Below are 11,719 nucleotides of genomic sequence, written 5' to 3'. Positions count from 1 at the left end.
TACTTCGCCTTTGGGGGGAAATCTAGTCGGCGGCTGCTTGCCTTAGTCGCAAGACTTTGCGACTGAATATTGATCCATATATAAGGCGCACTGTATTATAAGGCGCATGGTCAGCTTTTGGAAAAAATAAAGGCTTTTAGGTGCGCCTTATAGTGTGGAAAATACGGTATATTCTATTATATTCTATTCTATAATTTGCTGGTCCAAATTGTCCCTAGGTGTGAATGAGTGAGTGAATTGTTGGTCTCTTTGTGTCCCCTGCCCACTACCCGAAGATAACTGGGATGGGCTCCAGCAGCCCCGTGACCCTACTGAGGATAACCAGTGCAGATCATGGATGGATGCATGGATTATCATATGAGTCTGCGCATCTTGCATAAATATAATAACGAATCAATCGAATCCAGAAGATGTCGAGTCGAGAGTTAATCACTTTTGGAAGAATGCAAGCAGATAAAAATACAACCTGCGCCTCAACTCGTCATCCATCAGCGCAGGAATTCATTTAATTAAAAACGGGAATGGATATGGCGCCAACCTTATTACCCAAAACAATCCATGAGATTAATGAATTCTTAACTCAGGCAGTCTACAAATTCTCTTTGCACTTATTTTATTATTACCTGAATCAATATTGAGGAGAAGCAATTATAGTTATTATTTCTGGACAAGCGGACGACAAATCAGTTGGTAGCTTGCCAAAGCACGCGGGAATTCTTCTCTGGGGAGAAAATCGAGGTGAAAAATCGTGTTGGATAAGCCTCCTCGACATGTCCAAATAGAGCGAGTGTTGAAGTTCTGTAAACATGTCCATCAACATGGCTTGAATCCGGCAACAATGAGGAAAGCACAAGAGGAAAACGAGCTGCAGGTTGAAATATGTCCGCTTGATGTTGCCAAAGCCAGGTGCCTCTCACAAATGCTGTACTTGTATTTCTTTCCCTCTCTCTCTCTCACACACTCTCTCTCTTCTCTCTTTCACTCGATCTCTCTTTTTCTCTCCTTGTTCCTCTTTGTCTCTTTCTCTCTCTGTGTCTTCTTTTGCTCTCTCTTCCTTTTTTCTGTCTCTTCTCTCTCCCCCTTTCTTGTCCTCCTCCTCTTTTCTCCCCTTCTCTTTTTCTCTCTTTCTCTCTTTCTATTTCTGTTTGGATTTATTTTTCTCTCTCTTTCTTTCCCCCTCTCTCACTATTTCTCTTTTTATCTCTTGTGTTCAACATTCTCTCTCTCACTCTCTTTTATCTCTCTCTCTCTCTATCTCTCAAACACACTCTCTCTCTTCCCCCCTTTTTCTCTCACTCTCTATCATTTTAACTCGATCTGTCTTTATCTCTCTTTGTTCCACTTTGTTTTTTTTTCTCTCTCTGCGTCTTTTTACCTTCTTTTGCTCTCTCTTCCTTTTTTCTGTCTTTTCTCTCTCCCCTTTCTTGTCCTCCTCCTCTTTTCTCTCCTTCTCTCTTTCTATATCTGTTTGGATTTATTTTTCTCTCTCTTTTTTCCCCCCTCTCTCACTATTTCTCTTTTTATCTCTTTTGTTCAACATTCTCTCTCTCACTCTCTTTTATCTCTCTGTCTCTCTCACACACACACTCTCTCTCTTCCCCCCTTTTTCTTTCACTCGATCTGTCTCTCTTTATCTCTCCGTGTTCCTCTTTGTTTTTTTTCTCTCTCTGCGTCTTTTTACCTTCTTTTGCTCTCTCTTCATTTTTTTCCTTTTTTCTGTCTTTTCTCTCTCTCCATTTCTCGTCCTCCTCCTCTTTCTCCCCTTCTCTCTTTCTCTTTTTCTCTCTTTCTATTTCTGTTTGGATTTATTATTCTCTGTCTTTCTTTCCCTCTCTCTCACTATTTCTCTTTTTATCTCTTTTGTTTAACATTATCTCTCTCACTCTCTTTTATCTCTCTCTCTCTCTCTGTCACTCTCTCTCTCTCTCTCTCACACACACTCTCTCTCTTCCACCCTTTTTCTCTCACTCTCTATCTCTTTCACTCGATCTGTCTCTCTTTATCTCTCCTTGTTCCTCTTTGTCTCTTTCTCTCTCTGCGTCTTTTTACCTTATTTTGCTCTCTCTTCCTTTTTTCTGTCTTTTCTCTCTCCTCCTTTCTTGTCCTCCTCCTCTTTTCTCTCCTTCTCTCTTTCTATTTCTGTTTGGATTTATTTTTCTCTCTCTTCCCCCCTCTCTCACTATTTCTCTTTTTATCTCTTTTGTTCAACATTCTCTCTTTCACTCTATTTTATCTCTCTCTCTCTCTCTCTCTCTTTCTCTCTCTCTCTCTCACACACTCTCTCTCTTCCCCCCTATTTCTCTCACTCTCTATCTCTTTCACTCGATCTGACTCTCTTTTTCTCTCCTTGTTCTTCTTTGTCTATTTCTCTCTCTGCGTCTTTTTACCTTCTTTTGCTCTCTCTTCCTTTTTTCTGTCTTTACTCTCTCCCCCTTTCTCGTCCTCCTCCTCTTTCTCCCCTTCTCTTTTTCTCTCCATCTCTCTTTCTATTTCTGTTTGGATTTATTTTTCTCTCTCTTTCTTTCCTCCTCTCTCACTATTTCTATTTTTATCTCTTGTGTTCAACATTCTCTCTCTCTCACTCTCTTTTATCTCTCTCTCTCTCTCTCTCTCTTTCTTTTTCCCTTCCCTCTTTCTTTGTCCCACCCCCTCTCTATTTCTCTCCCTCTCTCTTTTTCTTTCTTCTCAATATACTAGTCTTTCTTTCTTTCTTTCTTTCTTTCTTTCTTTCTTTCTTTCTTTCTTTCTTTCTTTCTTTCTTTCTTTCTTTCTGTCCATCTCATTTTCATTCTTCCTTCCTCATTAGTCCGGCCCCTATGATAATGTTTGTTCTATCACGTGGCCCCCGAGTTAAAATGGGTTTGACACCCCTGCCTTAACATATGCCTGCCTGATCTTTGTTATTGACCTGTTTCTGGACCTGATTACGCCCGTTCTGCCTGCCTCCTGTTACCTGACCTGTTTTGCCCCGTTACCTGACTGGCTCCTGTTAAAGTAACCCTACCCAACCCTGCTAATACAGTACCTTGATATTTGGGTCATTTACGATTTCTAACTTGGTGTGTAATGTTAAGAATAAAGACGTTTCCTCAACCTTGGGTGTCCTGAAAAGCTCTTCGAAATATAATGTATAAATATTATTCGCGATAAAAAGATCACTTATCTAGACGTTGAGGTTATTTAGTAACGCTAACTTGCTCTGACATTATTTGACTAAAGATTTTTGCGATACAAAGATGACATATCTCTATTTCTGGGTCAATTATGACAACTAACTCGCTGTGATCCTCTTATTTTATGACGACCAGGGTTGGCTAGGGTTACTCTAACTTGATTACTTTCAATTACCTTTGGATTACTCCAATACCAATTATGCTAATAGAAGACAAAAGAAACTAAATATGGATAAAATGACTCCATTTTGTGCAGGCTTGGGGAGTAACGGAATACATGGAACGGCAAAAATGATGTTGGCAAGCTGTTCCGCACTATAAGGCGCACCTAAAAGCCTTCATTTTTTTCCAAAGCTGACCATGCGCCTTATAATACAGTGCGCCTTATATATGGATCAATATTAAATCGCAAAGTCTTCCAACTAACTTGCAGCCGCCGACTCGATTTTCCCCCGAACGCCAAGTAGTCCGCGGTGTATGCTGGGATTTATTTACCGGCGTTTCATTGGCTGACCAATGTGTCAATCATCATTTGAATGGATCACTATTGGCTAAAGTTATTCGGAGGTCAAGGGGCGGATCCTTTTTATAATTTACAGGCTGGCATTGGCTTGAACGGGAAAACAAAGCCTGCAATTGGCCAAAAAAGATGTGTCAATCATCATTTGAATCGATCACTATTGGCTAAAGTTATTCGGAGGTCAAGGGGCGGATCCTTTTTATCATTTACAGGCTGGCATTGGCTTGAACGGCAAAACAAAGCCTGCAATTGGCCGAAAAAGATGAATGCGTATAGCACGTGGCTGACGGCATACAGAAATCATTTTTTTACTATTTTGTATTTGTAAATATTTTATTCTCCTGGATTTACTAAACTCACGGGTATAAGAGGACCACGGCTGCACATTATTATGAACACAACGACTTCGGTGAGCTACTCTGGCTATATATATTATCCCTGTATCTTGTTTCAGACTGAACTCGATGTTTCTGTGATAAGCGGTGCAGATAATGGATGGAATGGAGTGTCTATTTTTAAATTAAACTCAATTCCAAGTGTTTATTGTCATATGCACAGTAAAGTTGCGAGCGAAAAAGAAATTAGAAACTAAGGAATGGTTGGCATTTCTTGAATCCCAAGACTTTACCCTTCCGAATGATGGAACGATGCATTTGAGTGACATCGTACGGACACCGCATCCGCACGTGTTCTCGACACGTATTTGCGTCTTTGCAAGCTTTGGGAATGTTAAGGGGGTAATCAGTTGGACTGAACTATCTGACTGTTTTGTCCACGTTCCCATTGTAGCGCCCTATAATCCGGTGCGTCTTATGTATGTCAAATATAGGACCAAAAACTATTTTTTCGGGGTGCGCCCTATAACCCGGTGCGCCTTATAGTGCGGAAAATATGGTATTTTCATTTTGTTTCTGTCGCATTTTATGTTAGTTTTGCCGGAGATCAAAGAGATCAAAGCCAGGAGAGAAAGCTTACCACGTGTTGTGAGTCATCATTTGATTCATATTTAGTTTCTTTTGTCTTTTAATAGCATATTTGGTATTGGAGTAATCCAAAAGTAATAGTGCAAAAATAGGCAACATTGTGCAAAGTGAGCATAGGCATGAATACCATTTGACATCTGTATGAGGTAGTGTGTTTGCAAGAGTTTCCGTTTTTTGTGCGGTGTGTGTTAAGGGTGCTAATGGCTCTGGGGAAGAAACTATCTCTGAGTGTAAAGTTAGCCGTTTTGGATATGTGCATTTCTCAGAATTCAATGCAATGAAAATAACTTGTTTTTATATTCCTAAATATAAAAACAATCTTTCTCACACACACACACATAAAGTCACGTTTCAATCATCAGTCTAATTACATCTTTTATACGTTTATCAATCTTATGTTATTTTATTGTGAAGTCGTGCTCAAGTGTGTTCCGTTTCCTGTTTTCTACTGACGAATAATAAACCACGCCTACGGAGTGGGAGTTGCAGTCTGCCGGGGACATAGCCGGGGAAGCGTGCCGTTAGCAGGGCTGCGGCTACCACGAAGTAGTTTTATCACTTAATATCTGTTTTTACTTGGGTAATACAGCCACCAAAGAGTTTTTATAATGTTTAACTTTAACACTGAGTCTGTTTGTTTGTTTTTGTTTTGTGCGACCTGTAGCGCCTTCCGGAAGGCAGCAGGTCCAAAAAGGTGGTGGCTGAGGTAGCGAGAGCAAGCAATGTCCTCCAGGCTGGGTAGAGAACAACCGACGATTCTTTGGGCTGTGTTGATGACCCTCTGAAGTGTTTTTCTGTCTGCTGCTGTTCACCCAGCATGCCACACCGTAATGTAGCATGTCAGAAAGCGTGTTTTCCCGCCCTTGGCACAAAGTACGGATGCCACGCAAACAAAAAAGGTAAGCTACGGACCAATGTTCCCTCTAAGATGCGCGCGTGCGCAATTGCGCACTGCCCGCACATTCTCGGCGCTCAAGAACATCGATCCAGCGCAGTTTTTCGAGAACCGGCTCGGCTCACTAAGATAAACCGGCTCTCTCGTTCCCAAATGGCTCTTGGTTTTTTTTTTTTTTGCTTCTTTCATCACCATATGACCAAATATTATGTAAAATTATGCACAAAATTACTTAAAAGAAGGGGGGAATAGAACAAAAAAGAAAAAAATACAAAAAAGGAAAAAGGAGTGAAGCGCTGAGAAAAAAAGAAACAAAAATGTCACGAGGGGACCGGACCAGAACGGAGGCAGGAGGCGAGAACTCAATTGCGTTGACGATCAAAACTTTTATTTAGCAAAATAAAAGTCCGGGACAAAACAGAACAAAAAACAGGCTTTTACTCAAAACGTGAAAACACAGGTTTCATCCGAATCAAACAAAAAAGACAGAAAATGCAATGAGCCAGCACCTGCAAAACCCACCCTTACGTAGCAGACGCGCAAATTAGGCGATCAGCTTCAGCTGGTGCCCAGGGGGCGGGGCCAGCCGGTCGCCACGGCGACCATGCTGGACACGACACAAAGAAGGAGAAAAAAAGAAGGAAAAATTCAGAAAAAAAAGCCAGGAAAAAAAAGTAAATAAAGAACAAAAACAAAAAAGTAACAGCTCGGAAAAAATAAACACAATATTTTTTTTTAATGAAATTTAAAACATGGAAATAAAACAGGGAAATAGAAGAAAAAGTTTGTGTTGCATTCAAATCATTTCCAATTATACCAAGCCAATCTTGTTGCCATCATTGTACTTCCACTAAAAAATGTGATTAAATACAGTTACCGTATTTTCCACACTAGAAGGCGCACCTAAAAGCCTTTATTTTTTTTAAAAGCCGACCATGCGCCTTATAATACAGTGCGCCTTATTTATGGATCAATTTTAAAATTGCAAAGTGTTCCAACTAACTTGCAGCCGCCGACTCGATTTTCCCCCGAACGCCAAGTAGTACGCGGTGTATGCTGGGATTTATTTACCGGCGTTTCATTGGCTAACCAATGTGTCAATCATCATTTGAATAGATCGCTATTGGCTGAAGTTATTCGGAGGTCAAGGGGCGGATCCTTTTTATCATTTACAGGCTGGCATTGGCTTGAACGGCAAAACAAAGCCTGCAATTGGCCAAAAAAGATGTGTCAATCAACATTTGAATCGATCACTATTGGCTAAAGTTATTTGGAGGTCAAGGGGCGGATCCTTTTTATCATTTACAGGCTGGCATTGGCTCAAACGGCGAAAAAAGCCTGCACTTGGCCGAAAAAGATGAATGTGTATATTACGTGGCTGACGGCATAGAGAAAGCATTTATTTCTATTCTGTATTTGTAAATATTGTGTTCTCCTGGATTTACTACCCTCACGGATATAAGAGGACATTGGCTGCACATTATTATGATCACAACGACTTCGGTGAGCTACTCCGGGTTTTATATTGTCCCTGTATCTTGTTTCAGACTGAACTCGATGTTTCTGTGGTAAGCGGTGCAGATCATGGATGGAATGGAGTGTTTATTTTTAAATTCAACTCAATTCCAAGTGTTTATTGTCATATGCACAGTAAAGTTGCGAGCGAAAAAGAAAATGAAAACTAAGGAATGGTTGGCATTTCTTGAATCCCAAGAATTTAACCTTCCGAATGATGGAACGATGCATTTGAGTGACATCGTCCGGACACCGCATCCGCACGTGTTCTCGACACGTATTTGCGTCTTTGCAAGCTTTGGGAACGTTAAGGGGGTAATCAGTTTGACAGACTATCTGACTGTTTTGTCGACGTTCCCATTGTAGCGCCTTATAATCCGGTGCGTCTTATGTATGTCAAAAATAGGACCCAAAACTATCTTTTCGGGGTGCGCCCTATAACCCGGTGCGCCTTATAGTGCGGAAAATACGGTATGTATCGTGCAACCGACTCAATAAGCCCCCAAAATGTCAGTATTATGCGACAAAAGATACCAGGAATAAAACAAATGAAAATCTTGTGAAATAATCGTAAAAACAAATGACGTTTGTAGGCCATCGTACATGAGTCAATTCATTCAAAAGTGAAAAATAATTTTGCATTTGCCGGAAACTCAGCAAAAATGTAACGGATCCACGGCGGCGAAGTTAGTCCCTGTGATTGACGAGCAGTCGGAGGTTGAGGAGCATCGCGGCGCATTAATTGGCGAACTCGGGAGAATTAGAGCACCTCATCAATATTACGAGGCGTAATTTGCGGCCATATTGGAGTGTGAATTTCCAAGTGGACAGATGGCGGCATTTGCATGTCTCGCAGCTCTGGCGGGGTTCGAGCAACAATTTTGCACTCGACTGCAACTGTCTGCTAAGAGGGTCACGTATTAAGTTATGCAAAGCTTTAAAAGCCTTTTCATGTATTATGAAACCAATTTTCAAATGGGGGCGGGGGGTTGGGGGGGGGGTCCCTTTCAAGCTAGTGTCTCGGAGATGTTCCGCATAGGTACGGCATCGTTAAAAGTGCTTCTTTCTTCCGCGCTGATCAACGTTGGAGCTCGGGAAGGCGACCTTCAGAAGTCCTTCCAGTTCCTCCTTTGAGGAGGCCATTTGCTACTTTTGGCTCTTTGTCATTGGCCGGGAGAAAATGTTTGGGGGATCATCTCCATCTCCTATTTAATGACGCATAGTGAAATCTTATGAGAGTCACTTATGTCCCATAAAATCTCTGGACAAAGCTGTAAAACCAATGACCTGTTTTGTTACTTAATGAGCTGCTGGACTGTGTTGAGGTCGGAGCTTTCGGAGTTGAAAAACCAAGGATATTTATTTTTTTTTTCTCTTTCTTTCCGCACGACTCGACATTGGCGAACGTCGTCGATCCGTGAATAGAGGCTTGTTTACGACGGGAAAGTATTTCTTTACAAGTCGGGACTTCCGTAATATTCCGGTGTCTCATCTCGGCGGGCTCTTTAAAGTGGAACGATTGCTATGCAGCTTTAATGTGGGAGTCGAAAGTTAGAGGTGAGAGAATGGATATAAAACCAACCGGGGGAAAAATTAATATGAGGCAAGGTAGTGGAACTGATAGTGTTCTATAATGTCCTAGAGGAGGGGCTGGGTGGGGGGGCAAAATATAAAGTGATGAGTCTTCGCGGATTAAGACTTTGCTCCGGCAAAACACGAGATAAGATAAAGCCGAAAATAGCTCATTTTTAAATAAATCATATCTTTGTGGGCCTAAACTTTCAAGCTGCAGAGACTCGATGATGTATTCCGTCCCGTCCTCTGCGAATCCATAATCGTTAACATCTTCTGGAGCTTTCTTTATCGAACGACTCGCCGGTCTACGTGTGGTCCACTTATCCTTGTTAACTCCGGCCGACTCGGCGCCAAGATGCCGACTTTTCGCACGCATCGAATTATTTTGTTTATTCCAATCTTTTGCTGTCATCATAGACGTGTAGGAACAGGCAAGTGATGGTGACTTCATTCTCCTCTTATCTCATTAGCTGCACCGCTTATCCTCAGTAGGGTCGCGGGGGTGCTGGAGCCCATCCCAGCAATCATCGGGCGGTGGGCAGGGGACACCCTGAACTGGTTGCCAGCCGATCGCAGGGCACACAGGGACAGACAACACCTAGGGACAATTTGGACCGGACAATCCACCTGAAATGCATGTTTTTGGAATGTGGGAGGAAACCGGAGTGCCCGGAGGAAACCCACGCAAGCACGGGGAGAACACACAAACTCCGCACAGGAAGTACAGTAGCTAGATTTGAACCCACACAGGAGGTTCCCAAGACCTTCGAACCAGGGTTGGGTAGGCTTACTTTAACTGGATTACTTTCCATTACTTTTCCATTATCCCAATACCAAATATGCTAATAAAAGACAAAAGAAACTAGATATGAATAAAATGATGACTCACAACACGTGGTAAGCTTTCTCTCCTGGCTTTGATCTCTTTGATCTCCGGCAAATTAAACATAAAATGCGACGGAAACAAAATACAAATCAATCCAGACAGCTTGCCAACATAATTTTTGCCGTTCCATATATTCTGTTACTCCCCGAGGCTGCACAAAATTGAGTCATTTTATTCATATTTAGTTTCTTTTGTCTTTTATCAGCATATTTGGTATTGGAGTCATCCAAAAGTAATTGAAAGTAATCCAGTTAAAGTAACCCTACCCAACCCTGACTATATCCACAAAATTTGTTTTAAAACTCCAGTGCCATCAAGAGCAGGTAAACATCTGACAGCTTTTGCTGTGGGCACGGTCCTTAAATATTGGTGTTTACTGGTTCCTTTAGATTTATTAGAGTCAGGTGCAGGTGATGAGAAGCAGGCGCAGTGTCCTCCTGTTTGTCTGTATGTACTATTTCCACACAGGGTTGGATAGAGTTACTTTAACTTGATTACTTTCAAGTTAAACCCTACCCAACCCTGATTAACATAGACAAACGTCTACACCTAGGGTCAGTTAACATCCACAGCTTACTCATTTGGTGCCACAGACAGGAAAAAAACATTTGCACGTTATCTGTACTTGGTGCCAAATATGTAGAAACACGTTTTACTTCCTTTTAAAACAAAATAAGTAAAAAAAAAACGTTTTGCTCCTCACAGCGTCTTGTGGCTTTAGTAATGATTTTTGGTCGATCACTAGCAGGCAGGACTGTCTTTGATCCGCCATTGATCGGTCCAGAAAACTGACTTCCTGTCTCCGGGGACGCCTCCTACGTTGTGAGTGATTTCCTTAATCCGCATCGTCGACATGATCCAAGACAATCCCTAAATTCCAGAAAAAAACGGAAGACATAATGTGGGATGTGCCTTTTTTCTGGTGATGGAGTTCCGATCTTTCATTTGGAGGGCTCCGTGCTTGTTTAGCAACAGAACTCGATTTTTTTCCCAAAAACCTTCACGTTGGTGAAAAAAATGCAGGCTCAAATTGGAGAAACTGGAGCTGAAAGCGTCGAAATAATAAGCATATTTCTTTTGATTTGTAGAAGCAAGCTGCAGAAAAACAAACAGCGAGGGAGAAAAAAATGCAACCTCCAACTAGGAAGGCCCCAGCTGGGACGGAGGCGCACTTTATTTGAAAAAGTAACTTGTCTGCACAAAACGAAACCCGATAGTTAGCAAAATGAACACAAATAAAAACAAAATCTTTCGTTTTGAAATTTGAAAAGTGGATTTAGATGTATAATGAGATGAGCAATATAAACAATGCAGTATAGATACCGTAAATTCCGGACTATAAGCCGCTACTTTTTTCCCCAAACGTTCAACCCTGCGGCTTATTCAGTGATGCGGCCAATTTATGTAATTCTTCTAACAGCCACCAGGGGCGCTCGAGTACAAAAGATAACATTTAGACCGGTGGAATATATGCGCCGAGGTAGACTGCAACTTCTTAGCTTGTGCACAAAATAGATTAGCGGAGAAACATCCTCAGCATGCAAATTGCAAAAAGAAAGGCACATGACGCAGCTTTCAAGCTAAAAGCAATCGAGTAGTCCGATAAAAAAGGAAACAGAGCTACTGCACGTAATCTTTACTTTGCGAGCGTGTTGCTAGCGTGTTTTTGAATAAATGGCATAGTCTCTTTCCCATACTGGGGAAGACGCCTTTGATGACGTCAGTTCTAAGGAGGAAGATGAGGACGGTTTACCGCGAGTACTACAAGTACCGTATGTTTTTTTAACAGAGCCGTTTACTGTGTTGCGAGCGTGTACCTAGTAGCGTTTTGCTACCCTACACAGGCACGGTTTGGGATGACAGTTATAATATTATTATTAAAGCTTTGAAAACTCTCTCGGTGTACCGTCTTTCTTTGTAAATATGTGTAACCATGTATAATATGTATTTGCACCTGTACATTTTTGTAATGTATTCATTTTAGAGACTTATTCTGGTATGTTTTCCACGGGCGGATCAAAAAGAAGGGGCGAAAACAACGGGGGCTGATGGGAAGTGGAGTAAAGGTGAGACGTGTTTTTGGACCCAGCGGACAATAGTGGATATATATTTTTCCCACCTTTACCTTTGGAAATATATATTTTTTTCCCTTGGAATATTTTCAACGGGACC

The sequence above is a fragment of the Urocampus carinirostris genome, chromosome 9, assembly GCF_059441175.1.
Source record: "Urocampus carinirostris isolate Australia breed hairy pipefish chromosome 9, RoL_Ucar_1.0, whole genome shotgun sequence".
Taxonomy (NCBI): Eukaryota; Metazoa; Chordata; class Actinopteri; order Syngnathiformes; family Syngnathidae; genus Urocampus; species Urocampus carinirostris.
Note: the sequence above shows the minus strand (reverse complement) of the source record.